Genomic DNA, 19,092 nt, shown 5'->3' with positions numbered 1-19,092 from the left:
ACAATAACACTATCAATGGTCTTTTATTAATATACCTTAGATGACTCCTTGAATATGTGGTTGCCCTGTTCTCTGCTTAGAAGTTCTTGCAGAGAAGGGCTCTTCTGCCTACCAACAACTTTGTAGCAGCTCCTAGTTTCTGCTTCAGATTTTGGTACCTGGTGGACCCTCAGTAAATGTTGACTGTCCAAATTTCATGCATTGCCCTCTTCATATCGGCAATGGGTCAGCCTTTCTCCCTGACGAGGGCAGGTAGAGCTCCCTGGGCATCACAGCCCAGTGTAGAGCAAAGGACTTGTGCCTTATTTGCTCTACTCCCAACACACAGAGAGGGCTTTGTGTATAACTCAGATTCCTTCTGAATTATTCAGTTAAATAGTAACTATCCAAAACCCATCCTCTCAGGAAGTTGGCACTATACATTGAGAGCCAATACAAATTTTATTCCAACAACTCTACTGGATAAAATATTGAAAAGTCCTAGTTTTCCATAATTACACTGGAAAAATTAGGTGGCCAACAGAATCTATTAGGTGGAGATTGTGTGTGTGTGTGTGTGTGTGTGTGTTTACATCTATAACAACCATCTTTTTTTGCTACTACTATGATCTAATCTGAGAGTAGGGCATGATACACACACATACATATATGCATTTTATATGTATATGTGTGTATATATATTTCTTATATATATATTTCTTATATACATATATATTTGTACAGCAAACCAATATATTAGTTAAGGAATAAAATACACAAAAATCTTCACATTATTTTGTTTTGTTTTTATAGAGACAGGGTCTTGCCATTTTGCCCAGGCTGGTCTCGAACTTCTGGCCACAAGCGATCCTCCCCACCTAGGCCTCCCAAAGTGCTGAGATTACAGACATGAGTCACCACACCTGGCCAAAATCTTCACATTCCCGACTTCTGAACTGTGCTCCTTGACTTTCATCATGTTTTAAAGTATTTTCAGTCCCTTTGTATAATTTATACCCAGAGTTGTTCTTTTTTAAAACCTAACCTTAGCTACTTCCTTCATGGTGGAGACATTCAGAAACTGCAAGGTATTAAAGAAATATTTTCAACATAATAGTACATAATTTAGAATGTCTTCCTGATAAAATCAAAGGAGTAAGTGAGTTCAGATCCACAATTACTAATTCTAAATCTTTGAGTCCAGATATATTTCCAATTTCAGAAAATTTTGAATTTTAGTCAGATAATAGGTCCATATAATATATAACATGCCCAAAGGGTCTAAACTTTAGTCCTGTACACAACATTATTTCAGCAGCCAAATGTATGAATATTTACTACAAGTGGGATAAATAAAAATTAAAAATTTTGTCAATTTGGTTTTGCAAGCAAATTCATTCAGGTTAAGTTAGGTGATATTCTGCCACCAAGGGTTATAAAAATAGTTTTCGCAGCTCTTTAGATTTTTGGGTTCCACAGATAAGGAACTGTGGACAAGCACAGATTTAATTGTAAGAATCTACAGATTGGTGTTGATGACAGAACTCCCGTTAAATTGAATTAAATTTAGCCTAAAGCTGCTTCTGGACGGAGCAAACTGCAACCTAACTTAGTGTGTAAACAAAGTGCAAACTAACTTAAGAGTATATTTTAGGTCTTACGGACTCACTCTGTTGCCCAGGCTGGAGTGCAATGGCACAATCATAGCTTACTGTAACGTCAAACACCTGGGCTCAAGTGATCCTCCCAACTCAGCCTCCTGAGTAGCTGGGACTACAGGCCCGTGCCATTGTGCCAGGCCAAGAGTATATTCTTGTAACAAGTAGTTGAGCCTCAGCCAATCACAGCAGCCAAGCTGCAGCCAATCACCAGCTGCCAACTGATCAGAGCATGTCCATATTAAGCAAATGCTGAGCTGTAACCAATTAAGCTGTTTTTAGGCTGGGCACAGTGATTCACACCTGCAATCCCAGCACTTTGGTGGCGTTGAGGTGGGAGGATCACTTGAGGTCAGGAGTTCAAGACAAGCCTGGGCAACATAGTAAGACCCCATTTCTAAAAAAAAAAAAAAACTTAGCCAGAGGTAGTGGTACATGCCTGTAGACTTAGCTACTTGGAAGGCTGAGGTGGTATGTATGATCACTTGAGTCTAGGAGTTCAAGGATACAGTGAGGTATGATCTACCACTGAACTCCAGTCTGGGAAATAGAGCAAGACCCCATTTCTTAAAAAAGAGAAAAAAAAAAAACTGGTTTTGTATGTCATTTCTTTTTTCTGTCTATAAATACTGCCTGCCCACGTTGTTGGGTGGAGCTCTCTGAACCTCTCCCAGTTCTGAGGAATGCCCAATTCGTGAATTGGTTTTTGCTCAAATAAACTCTGCTAAATTTAATTTGTCTTAAATATTTAACACTTGAAATACAATTTTTAATAGTATGGGAAAGATAAAGATACTGCTTTAACAAAGTCAAATTCCTCACAAGAAATAAAGAAGTAAAATTTCTTTGCCCCAGTGCCAGGATGAAATGAAACAGATTTCCCCTAATGCTTTTTGCTCCTTCTATTATAGCTGGCTTTGCTTTGGAAGCCTGGTGGTGTATATTTTTAGTTTTACTGATTCTCTCTAACCCATTTCTCCCTTTCAGGGCCTTGTACCACATCTGTTATTCACTGCTTTTTTGAAATTAAAATATTCTATAGGACATCACTAAATCATAAACAAAAATTAAGAACAAACAGACTCTATTTTATTTCGGGGAGCCTTGGAAATAATGATCAAAGTTGGGGTAATTTTTTTTTTTTCTGTTTACAACCTGAGTGGAATTTTCTTTAGCTTTAGGCCCACGTTAAAAAGAAGATACATGTATATACACAGGAGTAGATATTATTCCACTGTCTCAGTTTTGTCGAGTAATACATTTTGTTGTGAAAGATAAAGGCACAATAAGGGCAGTGCCCTAACTGTTAGTGGGACAGTATCACAAAACAGTTGGCACAGATGACTAGTTATGAATATCCAAACCCTTATTAGGTGGGAGTTTTCACACTCCCTCCCATAAACCTAAACCAGGGCTACTAGTAACTGCAAATGCGGACACTTGAGTTTCAGCATCTCGTCTTACCCACTTTAAGTTAGTTGACCACGTGCCATGTCTTATCCTAGGCATTATAGAGTGAAGGAGCATTAAGAAGATATAGAAAAGAGCTGGTGAGTGTCTACATTGCACCAGCTTGAAATGAAGTTGGGAAAGAAACATGCAAGTTAGAGCAAATTCAATACAGGGATGACAGAGTAAAAATAAATATTGAACCATAAAGTGAGAGTATTAATTCAAAGAATGTGAATTGGATTTCAATAGGAAGGGAATATAGAGTGGTGGGGAGGAGAGAGAGGGCATTCAGATAAGAGAAGCACAGAGTACAAAGGAAGTGAGAACAAGCCAATGAGATCTGCTTGGCCAGACAATGAGGAATAAGGCTGGCACAGGGGGGATGTTGATTGGTGGAGACCTGAAAGGACAAAAGGAGCATTGTGTTTTGATTCAAAATAAAATAGCGCTGTTCTTAAGCAGCAACATCAAAGACAAAATCAGCATATAAAAGTTATTTGAACAGCAATATAGGGTTAAAGACTACAAAGAGGATATAGGTTGGTTTATTGGAGAAGGCTTGGATTTGGTTTTGTGGCTTAGAATAAGTGAGAAGGATGAGATTTTTAAGAACAGCTTGGTTACAAAATAGGCAGCCTTCTTGCTGAGGGACTGAAAAAGAAGGCAAAATAAAAAACAAAAATGACTTCGAGATTGTTTTAAAATTTTTAATTTCATTTGTTTTTCCTCTGAGCCAATTATCTTGGGAGTGCAGTGGCATCGTCATAGCTTGCTACAACCTCAAACTCCTGGGCTCAAGTGATCCTCCTGCCTCAGCCTCCTGAGTAGCTAGGACTATAGGCATGCACCACCATGCCCAGCTTAAAAATATATATATATATATATATACATATATATATATATATATATATTTTTTTTTTAGAGATGGGAGCCTTGCTCTTGCTCAGGCTGATCTCCAACTCCTGAGTTCAAGCAACCCTCCCGCCTTGGCCTCCCAAAGTGGTAGGATCAGAGGCGTGAGCCACAGCACCCGGCTGACTTCGAGATTTTGATGCCAACAGATTAAGGTGATTGTAGCGCTACTGATAAGAATAAGTTATGAAAATAGGAAACAAGAAGCAAACTGTTCGGTTAAACACATCAAGTTTCAGAGCCAGTTCATTCTTCAGCAGGTGTCAGAGTCACCTGGAGAGTCACCTCAAGAGTTTCTGACTCAATAGGTCTGGAGTGGACTTAGTGTTCGCATTTCCGAGTACCACGTTTTGAGAGCCATTTATTTAAATTACGTCCTCCAAGAGAGTTAATGATAGTAGAAGTGGGAATGGGGGTATGAGCCAACAAGATAAGTGTGGGAATTATCCATAGCCAGGTCACTGCTGAAAACTATGTGGTGGAAATTTCTGATTTCCAGCACTTTTCATCAGTTTGGTACCTTCTATCATCCGTTTCCTTAATTATATGCTGGCATTAAAGTGAAATAAACGTTCAGTCTCTGACAGTTGGGAATAAAAGGGACTGAAAGTTGAAGAAATGAAAACATTCTGAAAATAGACAATGAGTGTATAAGGGAAGATCAGAGCATAGCTTTTGAAGGGTGCAACAGAAAGAGATTCAGGAGGGAATTGCAATCAGGCATTATGTGGCAGGGGGAAAAAGGACCTCTAGGTACTTGACAATTTACTCTAGAAATTTTCTTCTCACTCTCTGTGAAGATGCAAAAAGGTGGAAATTTAAAAGGAAAAGTTAATAAGTCTACTTTGTATTTTAATTATTGTCAAGTACCCAGGTGCTTAAGTGAAGAGTTTCATGTGCATATAAATTACTTCTGTGCCCTAGCATATTTGTAGAAATCTAAATGAGATGTTGTTCCATTTAAAATTTAAATAACTCCCTTGAGTAAGTGCCAACCAGACTGCTTCAACTAGAAGCCAATGCATAAACATGTATTTGCTATTTACTTGTTAATGTGTTCAGTATCTTGACGCATTTGGGTTTTTTTTTTTCATGAAACCTAAAGTCCTCTGTAATGTGATTTGATGACCCTAAAATGATGTTTAAAAAAGTAAACAAACAATATTGTGGTAGATGCAGAAGAGAACACAGTTTATAGAAAGGCTTTTGTTCTCCTGTTGGAAACAATGGTTACAAAAGGGTTCAGACGTGCCTCGGCTCGCACTTTTGACAAAATGGCAGGCCGAGATCCACGAAGGCAACTTTTTGTCAGTGGTGACTCAGTGGAGGGAAGTTCGCCTGAGACTCCAGAGCGCTGAGGGCGATTAAGGGGTGAACTTGGCTCTGCTCGGCAGGCTCCAGCTGACTGAGTCAGCCTTGGTTCTGGCTCCCAGAAACGTGTGGCCACTTCACATGCTCTCTGTCCTGACGGGAACTTACCTCTTACAAGAATGGTTTGAAGTTAAAGTGAGGGTGGGAAGAAAGAAGTTTTCAAGTCATCTTTAATACTTGAAAAGCACACAGCCTCCACGCTCCAATTGGAGAAAAATTCGACTAAAAACAGATTGTATATTTACATGTATATGTAAAATGCCCATAGGGTTTCTTGGACGTAAACTTGTTTTTTGAAAACAACAATATGATGAGTTAATAGTGAATGAATCAGAAACATACGGATTAAGTTTTCCCTGAAATGTGTGTGGATTTGGAAGCCATAGACGAACAGGGCACTTGGCAAGATGCATTTGGGATTTTACTGAACCAGAAACATTCGAGAAATCGTCTGAGGTACTTTGGTGGACACAAAACTGTGCCAAATTGTTTCATTTCATAAATTGCACTACAATTAAAAAAAAAAGGAATAAAAATCACCTCCTTGTAATTTAATGTAGACATGGAATACTGCTTGTACGGCAACTCGCAAACTTCATAGATAAACACCAGTTTTCTAAGGGCTGGGGCTAAGGGTGTTAAAAGCCCAAATCTGTTATAAATCAAACAGGGACTGTAGTTCTATAGACTACAAATGCTCAGTACCCACTGATGCGGCAGGAGTACAACCTGATGCTGTCAAGAGAACGTTTTATTTGCTGGACATTTTTCTCCCTCCACCTAAATGAAATTAATGCATTAACTGCCATGTGAGTTGTATTTAACTCATGCTAGTTTTGATCCCTGGGGCCGTGTGAAGCAAAATCTGGGCAAAACCCTGCAATTGGTTTGTGAAAATCTTACCTGTTGATGTTCTTATTGTTACAATTAATATTGACAATTTAATTGTATATAACTCACAAAAAACAATAAAAATTTTTTTTCATTAAATTAGAATCATTTTGTTTTCAAAGTTTTTATTCTATTTTTGTAATACAATACCATGGCCCCAAAGAAAAAGTTTTTTTTTTTCTACTGTGGCAATGTGTTAAACAAGAACAATAACTAAAACATTACTTTAAGAAAAACACATAGTGAAGCTTACCGTATGCATTATTAGGTTGGTTTGTTTATTGTAGTAAACAGCAAGTCAATAAGATGATACCCTCGGGGGGGGGGGGTGAGATTTGCTCTAGCAAGAACCTTCTGGTACTACCTATCACGTAAGCCAGAGCCAGGTTTATAGTAACTTTGGTGCTTTACCAAGTAAAAACAAGCTTTAAGTTGCTTTATAAGCATTTACGAGGTCATTAACAAAATGATATATGAAGAAAATATATAATTTTTCAAAACCTCAGTTCTATTATTTTCATTGTACTAAATATTTTTAGCCCTAGCAAAGATCTTAGTGTCACCTTTTTTTTGTATGCTTTTTTTCTGATAGATCAAAAACTAGCATCCTATTCATAGAGGATTCATATAGGATACTATTCAATAATATATCCCTATAATGGCTTAGAAAATAGCTATAAAGACAGACATTTTCTAAATTGTCACTTTTTAGTGTTTAGTTGAAAAGAGGTAGAGAAGAGGAATGGAATGCACGGTGAGGGCCTTGATAGGGATGGAGACCAGAAAGTATGATAATCTTTGTAGTAGTTAATCCACAGACCTAAAATTGAAACTTATACCACGGACACAAGCAAGAATATCAGAAACTTCAACTTACCTCAGATTTTCTCTTGACCCTGCGTCAAGGAAATTCTCTCTTTTTAACTTTGCAGGTGGGTTCTAGCTCCTCGAAAGGAAGGTTCATGTGAGCATAAGATCTATCATAAGCGCTTTACTTTCTGGCTAATGAGCTAGTGATAAACGAAGGTTTTAAGTGGAATCCAAGAGGAACTGGAAAGTCATTTATAAAGCAGATCCTGCTAGATGTGCACATTATTACTTGGGCAAACTAAATTAGCTGTATAAATACCATTTGAAATATCTGAAAGTCAGTCCCTCTGACTTCCTACCTCTGGCAATATCATGTCACATGCAGGGGAGGGGACCTTGGAGAGGACAAACAGCAATGTGAAAGTGGATGGATTTATTCAGAAGCTGGTAAGAGAGACCCAAGATACTAATGCTGAATTTCTGCAAGTCTTTAGAGAAAATATCATATCCATCTGAAGGGATAGGCCTACGTGTTTGCAGGGAGGAGGTCCTGAGACTTCTGTGAATGCCCAAATTTGTGAATTCCACTATAATATACTATTTTCCTACAAAAGCAAAAGCAAAAACACAAGTGAACATCTATGCCCCTCTTCAGACTCACAATGATTTATCTTGCTCACTTATAAGTACATTTTTTGCTGGCTCTGGTACTTGCTGTAGCAGTTTTACAATCTGCTTTTACTTACACAGGAGAGCTCAGTTGACTCATAGAGCAGAGCAAAGGAAAACTTTTCAATAAATCAAAGATTTCTATTTTTCTGGCTAAAAGCCATTAATTTCTTATACCAGTTACTTCATCTTCACGTCCATCTTTGGCCTTAAAAAATGTCTTGCAGCAGGGCATGGTGGCTCACACCTGTAATCCCAGCACTTTGGGAGATTGAGGCAGGAGGATCACTTGAGGCCAGGAGTTCAAGACCAGTCTAGACAACATAGTGAGACCTCATCTTTACAAAAAATTAAAAAAATAAAAATCGGCCAGGTATGGTGGCATGTGCTCTAGTCCTAGCTACTCAGGAGACTGAGCCAGGAAGATCGCTGGAGCCCAGGAGTTGGAGGTTGTAGTCAACTGTGATTATGCTGCTGCACTCCAGCCCAGACAACAGAGCAGAGTGAGATGCTATCCCCTCCCTACCCTCCCCCCCAAAAGAAAGAAAGAATTGTCTTTCTTTCCAGGGCCTGTTTTTTAAAATAAGCACAATTTTGTCCCTTTACCAGATTTCCTACATGCTTCACGTTGGATAGAGAAAATATACTGCACTGGGGTGTGGCTACTGAATGAATGAATGAATGAATGGCTGCATTCATACCTTAGTGAGGTGGCTGGTTCTTAAGGATGAGCTTCACAGCATATGCAGCTTAAACTTGGGCCTCAGTTTGGATGTTACCTCCTTTGTAGGTATCTTCCAATACTCGTTCCCACCCCAACTCATTTGCCTTCTTAGTTATTACTTCTACCTGAGTGTCCCTATGGCATCTTGTACTTTGCCCATCATAGCTCTTGACTTTCTATTTTGACTGCCTGTTTGCTTATTTTTATATTCACTAGATTGTAAGCCCTTTGAAGACAAGTATTATGTCTGATCTGGTTTGTTCATTTGTATAACTGAAGCACTTAGAAAAGTGCCCAGGACACACACAAACACACACACACACACACACACACACACACTCGAATACATGTATTATGGGTTACATTCAGATATATACAGTCCTTTACTTTAGTAGAATGCATATCTACTAAAGGATCACATACATTTGAAAGCATGAAAACATGAATAGTATCAAGAATGTGCAAAAGTAGAACAATAGACTTAAACGTGGTAGATTTCCAGATCAGGGAAATTAAAAAACATTTTTTTTTAAATTTAAAAGTACCTTTTCCTTTGGAAACAATACATTCACACATTTTACACGATCTTTAATTTTCTTATATTCCTCAACATTGAATGTACTGTTGACTGCTTTAGATTTAATTGAGAAACAAACTGAAGCTAAAACTTGTTGCCTTCAGCATGCCAGATGATATCCATCTTTGTCTCGAGATATCACATTTGTGAACCATGCATTTTATCATTAATACAGTTTTCATTTTTCAAATTTTCATTGTTTTATAAAATAAAAAGGGAAAGGGCAGTAAAGACTAAAACGAGTGCGTAAACAATGCTGTGCAGGCCAGAAGGGGGACGGTGCCAAAAGAGCTGAGGTTTGGCAGGCAGCTCGCCACATGCAATCCATCAAGTTCCTCTGGATCTTCCTCCAAAGCATACCTCGCATGTATCAGCTGCTCTCATTCTCTCTTGCTGCCTCCATAATCAAGCTACCACCATCCCTCCCTATACTGCCATCTAGTCTCCTAACAACTCCCTGTTTTTATTTTTGCCTCCATGTAATACTCCATTTGCCACAGAAGGATCATTTAAACTCTAAGTCAAATAAATCACTGGTTTAAAATCCTCATTTGGGCTGGGCGTGGTGGCTCACATCTGTAATCTTAGCACTCTGGGAGGCCAAGGCGGGCGGATGGCTCGAGGTCAGGAGTTCGAAACCAGCCTGAACAAGGGCGAGACCCCCGTCTCTACTAAAAATAGAAAGAAATTAATTGACCAACTGAAAATATATATACAAAAAAATTAGCCGGGCATGGTGGCACATGCCTGTAGTCCCAGCTACTCGGGAGGCTGAGGAAGGAGGATCGCCTGAGCCCAGGAGATTGAGGTTGCTATGAGCTAGGCTGACGCCACAGCGCTCTAGCCTGGGCAACACAGTGAGACTCTGTCTCAAAAATAAATAAATAAATAAATAAAATCCTTATTTGCTCCTCATTGCTTTTAGAAAAGAGATTCTGGTTTCTTATTCTATTGCACAAAGCCCTTCCTGACTGGTCTGGTCTACCGTCTGACCTCATCTCGCACACGTTTGTGCATTCTTCTCCCACCCATCAGCCCATCGGCCTTTGTGTCATTCCAAGTGTGCCATGCTCTCTCCCTTCTCATGGCCTGGACTCTCTGCTCCTTCTGCCTGTGACACTCTTCCTTTCATCTTCATCCCTTCTTTCAGATTTCAGGCTATCTGTCCTCTGAAACAGCCATTCACTGACTCTAGCATATCATCCTATTTTACATCTATGCATAGAGTTTACTGCTCTTTAGTATTTTTTCTTTTTTTTGTTTATCATCATTTTCCTCACAAGAATGAAGCTCTTTGAGAACAGGGGCCTTATGTTTCCTGTGGGGAGTTGAAACTCTCAGTCAATGGATAGTCCTTGGATTGTTTTTTGTACAAACCAGAAGTTGATTATATCCTCAACAAGAAAATCATGTCAGGAAGATGCTAAATGCTAACAAACTCCCCTTGTCCGTGCGATTCTTTTTTCTCTGAATACACAGGCTAATTGGGAAGATCAAATGCATGTGAAGTGTCGCTGAAAGCACAGCTCACATACAAAGTAACGGGAACGGGAACCCAGAGCATGCCATGCAAAAACATTGAACACAGGACCTGACACATATTAGGGACCAAAATTTGTTCATTGGTTCATATATTTATCACCCATTATTCATTCATCCCTTTATTTATTCATTCACTAGATCTAGTTCAATAAACCCAAGGGGAAGTGGTGGATATTGATTATAAAAAGGGCATGTCTTCAGAGAGAGGTAAGAGGTAATCCACCAAAGTCTAGAAAAGCCGGACCTGGAACTTACTACTATTTTGCAGCCTTCTGATGTCAAATAGTAACGAAGCCAACAAGGAACTTAAATAGCCCAGAATTGAAAACACTCAACATAGAAACCTTCCTAACAAGAGAACTTAGATAGAAGACTGTTGGATGATTAAGCATGTGCTTGATCTTGGAATCACTATTGATTTTTAATACTCTTAAAAGTGAGAATCAATCTATACATTTGCTAAATAAGTATTCATATAAATAGTATCCTAGTTACTATGGCTATGTAACAAATGACCCCCAAACTTGATGGCATAAAATAATGACTAATTATGCTCACAAATTCTAGGACAGCAATTCAAGAAGGGCACTGTTGGTTAGTTCTCACTTAGGGCTCTCTTGTAATTGCAGACAGATTTTGATTAGAGTGACAGTCATCTGAAGGCTTTGACTGGGGTTCAAGGATCACTTCCAAAGTGGCTCCTTCACAGGAGTGGGAGGTTGATCAGGTGCTTTAATTTCCCTCTCCAAGGGGCTGCCTCAGTGCCATCATACTATGATGGCTGGCTCCCCCCAGAATGAGCAGTCCACGGGATCAGGGTGGTAGATGCAATGCCTTTTACAACCTTGAGGACATACACAGTCTCTTCTGTATTGTCTTGGACGCTTAGTGCCAATCCTGACACACTGACTACAATTAAAAGGGGACTATGTAGGAGTGTTAATACCAAGGGGTGTGGGTCACTGGGCACCATTTTGGAAGCTAGCTAACACAAATTTCATCAAGTATTAACATTTTGGGTAGATAATACAATTAGAGGATGCCCAAGGACCAAAAAAGGATTTTTCCATGACAAAAATTAAGAAAAATAAATTGATTATAGCAATCAGTAATATAGCAGTATGTTTTTAAATAAAAATACATAACTATAGAATATTCATAAGAGAATATAAAATTGTTTTAATCACAATAAATTCCAATTATCTTTATAGACAGGATCATTCACTCATTCACTCATCCAAACATTCATTTCACTAACATTTATCAAATGAGTGCTTTACACATAGTCCTGTGAAAGCACCTGTGGGAAAAATATAAATTTGCGATCCTCTTTTCAAATGTAACTTAGGCCAATAAAGGTGTTGGCTCTTTGACCAAGAAATTACAGAAAGGAACAACTCTCTGCATAGATCGCTGCCTTACAAAAATAATTCCAAAAAACATTTTGGAACATTTAGACCCATTTCCTCGTAGTTTTCCACAGCTCCTTCCAGTGCAAACCCACAGTCAGCACCAGGAAGGGGGGATAGGAGCCTTAAAACTTGATTTAAATAATCACTAGTTTTAATGTATCCCTTGTTTTTTTTATTTAAAGACACATATGCGAGCACATACGCATGTGCACGCACACACACAGACATCCCACACACATATGCACGCTCCTGTAAAGTATTGGTTTGGCAATAAGTTGCACAGCTGATTTTTTATTTTCAGGTTCTTCTCTCTGAAAATCAAGTCCAGATGATCTAAAACAAGCTGACAGTAAGAATGAGAGAACAGGTTTTACCAAATTTAGACTCAGTCAAAGCCTCATGAAATCTAAGTTTAGAATAAACAAAATTTTCCAGATCATTCCAGGTTTTGCTTTGCCTAGCACTAGGGACTGCATCTTTCCAGCAATTTAAAAGAAGGAAGAGAAGGAGAAAGAGCAATAGAAATTCATGAAATAACTTCTACAACTTTTAGAAAATAAACAGTGTAGGTAAAGCAACACTATGATGACTTAATTGATAACTTTGCACATATCTGTAGAAGAATTCAGTTACCATTTAGGACATGAACAGTTTCAAATGGGTAAGAGTAGGAATATGTTTGGCGAAGTTCTTTTGAGTTTGACTAAGCCTGAAGTATTTGAAAACTATCTGGAAATAAATGAACCTAAACTGCCACTGGACTTATAATACATACTGTGTTATAGAATTGAGCATTTTCAAAATTTATGAAAAGAACCATTCAATAATACCATTTCAGAGTGCCATGATGCAGACAGGTGTTCCATAAATAAGTCCATAAGATCCGTATTTACATTTCCAGCCTGGTGTTCTTGTGAAATTCAGTCATAATGTCTTTCGAGTCTAGCGATTCAACTGAGCACAGTTGAATATAGACAAATTTACATAGACAATTTTGTGCCAATTTTGCACATAGCAATGGCATTCTTAGAAAATTTGAAGTTTTGCATAAAAAACCCCATGCGAGATAAGGCCTGATATATTAATTACACTAGCTCGAAATAATTGCTATGATACAAACTGATATAGTTACTTAGGGGTTAAAAAAATAATGACCTATTGCAGGAAGTGAAACCTAATTACATGAAACCAAACCCACGCAAAACTGAAGCTACTCAGATAAACAAAGTTTCCTCCAAGAAAGCTCTAACATGCCCTTCTCTAAGACATTAAATGTTTAGTACTACATGTGAGATTTAAACTTACCAATAAGATAGTTAAAGAAGGAGTGTCTTGTAAGAAGATTTTCATCCCTTCTCTCTTCAATTGCAAGGCCACACAATTTTTTCTTTATGTTCCCTTACTTTTGGGAGCACATTTATTATGTAAGAAAGAAACTTAGGAGAAAGTCTTGTGATTATACACACCACTCCCTTTGTCAGTGTTCATGTAAATGTCCATTCACAAGGCTGCTCACCCCAGGGCATTATTTACCCTAACATAAATAGCATTAGTACAATTAATTGGAGAAAGATTCCTACTATTGTTAGTTACTCCAAAGTTTTGCTTTGAATAAATTAGCCACTTATCTCATAGTGATGAGTAAGACGCTCAAGGATTACTAAAAGGAAAAAAGGGTTTCTATCAGGCCTTCCCCTTGACCTTATCAATATAACATTGACGAAACAAAGGCAAACAAAATCAGAACAAAAGAGGCCAAACTGATAACAGGGAAGAGACAGATGGATGGGTCACCATTATCTAGGACAGATGCAATGGGAGCAGCACCTGGCCAAGGTGAGCACCCAGACAAGAAATAAACTAAACTTAGTGGTAACCCAAAGTCAGTACTTAGAAAGACATGAAACCAGGAAATGTGTTAAATTCACTTAGGAAAATTAGGGGAATATGGAAACTTACAAAAAAGAAGATAGAGTCTATACATAATTTCACTTATCAGATATTATCCTTGTTAAATTTTAGGCTATTAATATAACGTTTTTAGTTATTTTTTTAAAATAGAGATTATATTTTATAAATTTTTTATTGATACTTTTGTGTGCTAATAACTATTCTATATTTAGAATGGCTGTAGAATACTGAACAGTATGGAAATATCATTTTATTTAACAAATGCCTTATTGCTGGACTTTTATCATTTAGAAGTTTGATCGTAATTGTTGCTATTGCTTTAATAATTTAAATGATGCTATGGTTTAAATTTTTAATAGGCTCACACCTATAATCCTAGCACTTTGGGAGGTTGAGGTGGGGGGATCGCTTGAAGCTGGGAGTTCGAGACCAGCCTGTGCAACATAGTAAGACCCTTTCTCTACAAAAAATAAAAAATAAATTCACCAGTCATGGTGGCAAGCACCTATAGTCCCAGCTACTTGGGAGGCTGAGGTGGGAGGATCACCTGAGCTTAGGAGTTTGAGGTTACAGTGAATTATGACTGAGCCACTGCACTCCATCCTGAGCAACAGAGAAAGACATTGTCTCTAATTATAAAGAAAAAAAAAAAAGAAGAAGAGGAAGAAAAATGTTCCTCTAGAAAGGTTATCCAGATTGATAACCAGCAATGTAGATAAGGCGAGACTCTTTTCAAAGCTTCAGTCCCAGCCCTTGCAATCATGCCTTAGTAAGTCTTAAAGCGTGGTGTCCGAGGCCTGGGGTTTGGGAAGCAGAGGGGAAGCCTTGCACGTGCAATTGTGTTTCTTCAGCTTTATCTGCTTATTCCGTATAATCTCCTAAGTGGAATACATTACACATAGGAGAATTGTTGGGCAGTGCTAAGTGGCAGAAAGCAGTATGAAATTAAGCTTCATAACTTTTATCTTAAGACTGGGAGAGATTTATTGACTTTCTGAAGGTTATATAAGCAACTCAAGACATGACCTAAGATTAAACTGCAGGCTAGTGACTATTGAGATAATTACTAAACCAATTTTTCTTCCTAATAAAAGTAACTCAGTTTAATTTCTAGGTTAATTTAAAATTAATAAAAGATGTCAGCTGAATAGCTCAGAAGGCTCCTACCTTCTTAATCTATGATCCAAACAATAGCACGCTTACTAATAACATCATTTACAAATGAGCTAAAACTGTGTAGTCTCCATGGCCATAACTCAGGACAATGGTAGAATTATATGTGTCTAAGAAATTCACTCAGATCAATTTCCTGAGGCTTCTTAAAACGCCCTGATGAATGGAAAACCTCAGCAGGGGTCAGGGGGTACCTAGACAGGCCACGTAAATTGAAATGATTAAATCACTTTGGTCATGTTTAATTATTTTGTGGTCATTTTGCCCCAGATTCTCTTTCTAAATTTACTTTCCGGCTTTCTTAACATATTATATAATTAGGAGGCAGCATAGTTTGGAGGAACACTTTGGACAGGGAAACCAGGATTCTTGGCTTTCCTACTAACTGAATGACTTGGGATAATTTCCTTAACCTTTCTGGTCTGCAGTTACTTAATTTGTCTTGTAATGACTTATGCTTATAACAAGCGAATACCACTAATAAAATATAGCTAGGAGCCAGCTGAGCCTGTACGGTAGTTAAGATATTTGGCTATGGGGTCTGATTACAGGTTCTAACTCCAGCTGCATATCACTTAATTATCACATAACTTTGGGAGATTCCTTTTAACCTCTTTATATATCAGTCTCCTCATCTGTAAAACATGAATAATAATAACAGCACCTACCTCTGAGAGTTCACGTGGGGCTAAATGATATAGTTTTTGCCCTACATGTGGGAAGTGCCCACCAAATGTTAGCTGTCAAAAGTAAATGCTCATCACAGTGCAGTAGCAATTTATTATATGAGACCCTTCAATTAATCTAGAATAGGAATCCTTTGGATTATTTATTGTTTTTATTGCATCTATTTGAGTACTACTTAGTGTAACTAGTATCTTCACAAGCAGTAATGATTTGTTTTTATGTGTTATGGTTAAATTTGCTTCATTTTCTAAATAACTTTTTTCTACTTAAGCCTTCATTTCATCTTTATCTTCTTGTTTCAGACTTGCTTTCAGAAAAACACTGAGTTGCTTGTATTAATGTTATGATTATATTCAATTAACTTTGAAACTATGCTTCCAGTTTCATGATAGCCTAAAATTTATACCTTGGTTTTCAAAAATTATTTTGAATCACACCAGTCATTCTATTAAATAAAAATTTAGACTACACAATCAACTATAACGTTGAAATTTGGCATCGTGTGGATCTGTCTTGGTCTGCCTCCAAGAGAGGTTAGTTATCAGAGAGGCAGAAAATCCTTGTGCAATGTGACTCACCCTAAGGAGGTCCTTCAGTTGTTTCCAGAGGGCAATTGAACTAACAAGCAATGCTTTAGTATAAAAAGATTTTTTATTAGTGCAAAAAAGAATTTTTATTAGTATCCAAAATTTAATATCCCATCTTAAATTACTTCATTTCCCATGTAATAAAAGTAAAATTAAATAAGCAATCAATGTAAATGTAGATATGGTCCCACACAGATTATAATCATTTGATAGTGGAATAATTTTTCATGTCACGAAATATGTTAAAACAATACAAGGCCTAAAAAGACTTCATTATTTGAGCTGATGAAAGAGTGGCAAAGTAATAAACTGGATGCAAAAGGAAATTTATGTAATTATACCAGAGATAAAAAGATAAATCTGTCAAGATCCCAAATTTGTGATATTTTAGGAAGGTGTAGTTTTTCCTGGATTTTATCAACAAAATAAACAAAACTGCTCTTGAAAAAAATCAATCCTTCCAGCCCCCACTTTGTTAAGAAAGAATAGATTTTTCTTCAAGATATTATATGCTCATTTTTGAGAGAGGTTACTGAAGTAGTTGAAATTTATGATTATTACATCATCCAATCCTAATGTAAAAAGGAGGTGATTTTATATATCTTTAAATCTCTTTTTGTCATACTTGAGATTTATTTTAAATTTCAGATTTAAAACACACAATGTAGGGAAATCAGAGCAATGACTAAATTTTAGCATCAAACATTCTGATGAAGATAGCACCTCATCAATTTGAAGTGTTTTCTAAATATGCAAAGTGATTGGAAGACATAAGTTAAAGGAACATTTCAACCCCAATTTTTGACAGTAAAGCGTTTCTGAATATCATGCAATAAAAAGGATCTTAACTTTAATGTTTTCTCATAAAGCCTTATATAATTTAAATTATCAAACTAATTTTGTCCACAATAAATTTTAAAATAAATTGCATTTGAAATTCATATATTGACAGCTAAAGATGAAAAAGAAAGAATATGTATGTGACATATAAATTGCCAAATGCATTACGTGTGGGTATAGAAAAGAAAAATAGAAAATATGATCTTTGTTCTCAAGATAATCTATATACACATGAAATTTATGGTTTAAACCAATTCTCAATAAGAGTGGAAGATGCATTACCATGAAGAAGTTGCAAAATGTTAATTAAGTGGTTTCTTTGAAGGAAAAGCAATGTCTCCATTTCACTATATAATTCTAATCATGTCTGATCATCCAAAAGCCATGTATTTGGGCCATGTTGTTTTATTGGCCCACGAAATTGTGTTAACTGGGTTTCATTACTTTGCTTTTCACTGAGAGGCATTTCAAGAAATGCCCACATGAATTGCCATTTCTGAAAATACCGCCTCTCAGTGCTCACTTGGCTAACACAGACTTCCTTCAACCTGAGAAAATATATATACACTACATATGACAGACAACAGCTAATATCCTTAACAAACAAAAAGCATTTGATAATCAATTTTTAAAGCTTACTAGAAAAATTGGCAAAAGAGAAAAGGCATAAAAGTCAGCTCTTACCAGAAAACACATTGGAAAAAAAACATATAAAAGTATGCTCAATCTCACACTTAATTTTAAAAATGCAAATAGAAATAGTGATAAAAACAGTCTTAGCTTCCTCCCTCCCCTGTTAATAAATTGGCAAACAAAAAGCATTTGGGTATGAGGGAAATAAGCACTCATCCAGACTGCTAATAAGAGAAAAATCACTACAAACTTTTATGAAATAATTTGACATTATTTATCCAATGTTTAAATAATTTTTCCTGTTTATTTTGCAACTTCACTGCTAAGCATTTTTCCTGAGATTATATTTCACATTTACACAGAGATAGATGATAAATGCAGTGATGTTTTTAGTAATAACTTTTATAATAATAAAAAATTGAAAATAACCTAAGTACTTATAAGTACATTGTATTAATAGATTGTGATCATTCATACAAGGGAATATTACTCGGCTGTTAAGAAGGATGACATCTATGCATCTATCAAGATTTATGTACACTATGCACGTCAACCAGCAGCCCAGCTTAGTGAGTACATTGTGGAGGCTCAGTGCAGACTCTGGAACCATATCTGAGTTTGAAACCTGGCCCCACCACTTAAAACTGGGGTTATCCATAGCAAGTATCGTAATCTCTTTATGCCTCACTTTGCTTGTCTATAAAATGGACACAAAAACAGTATGCACTCAAAATCATTATGAAGATTAAAGGATACAATATTGCAAGAGGCTTAGATGAGGGCCTGGCTCATAGAAACTACTCCAAAAGTTTTTGTGAAATATAATAAGTATTAACATGAAAAGTTGTTTAAAGAACATGAAGTAGAAAGTAAACTGACACAGAACAGTGTAATTCTATATATGTAAAAAAATTATGGAAGTGAGATACATATTTACCTAAGTATAAATCATTTCTGGAAACCACAAGAAGAAATATTGGGTTTATCTCTAGGATACGGCAAGAAGGTAGATAATCTCAGAGCTCTTTCATTTTCACCCTTCTGTACAGTTGGAAGTTCTTTTATTTTTATTTCATGGGGAAATAGGAAATACAGTAGCAGTAGCAACAGCTCCTGGAAGATTTTATGGGAGGGGAGAAGCTATTTTTCCCTGAGCTCACTAGTGACCTCTGCAGGATTATAGGTTTAATGCCACAAGCAGGGCTCACAGCATCTTGTGATTCAGCCAAAATTCTCTCTCTCTCTCTCTCTCTCTCTCTCTCTC

The sequence above is a fragment of the Microcebus murinus genome, chromosome 5, assembly GCF_040939455.1.
Source record: "Microcebus murinus isolate Inina chromosome 5, M.murinus_Inina_mat1.0, whole genome shotgun sequence".
In the NCBI taxonomy this organism is placed as follows: domain Eukaryota; kingdom Metazoa; phylum Chordata; class Mammalia; order Primates; family Cheirogaleidae; genus Microcebus; species Microcebus murinus.
Note: the sequence above shows the minus strand (reverse complement) of the source record.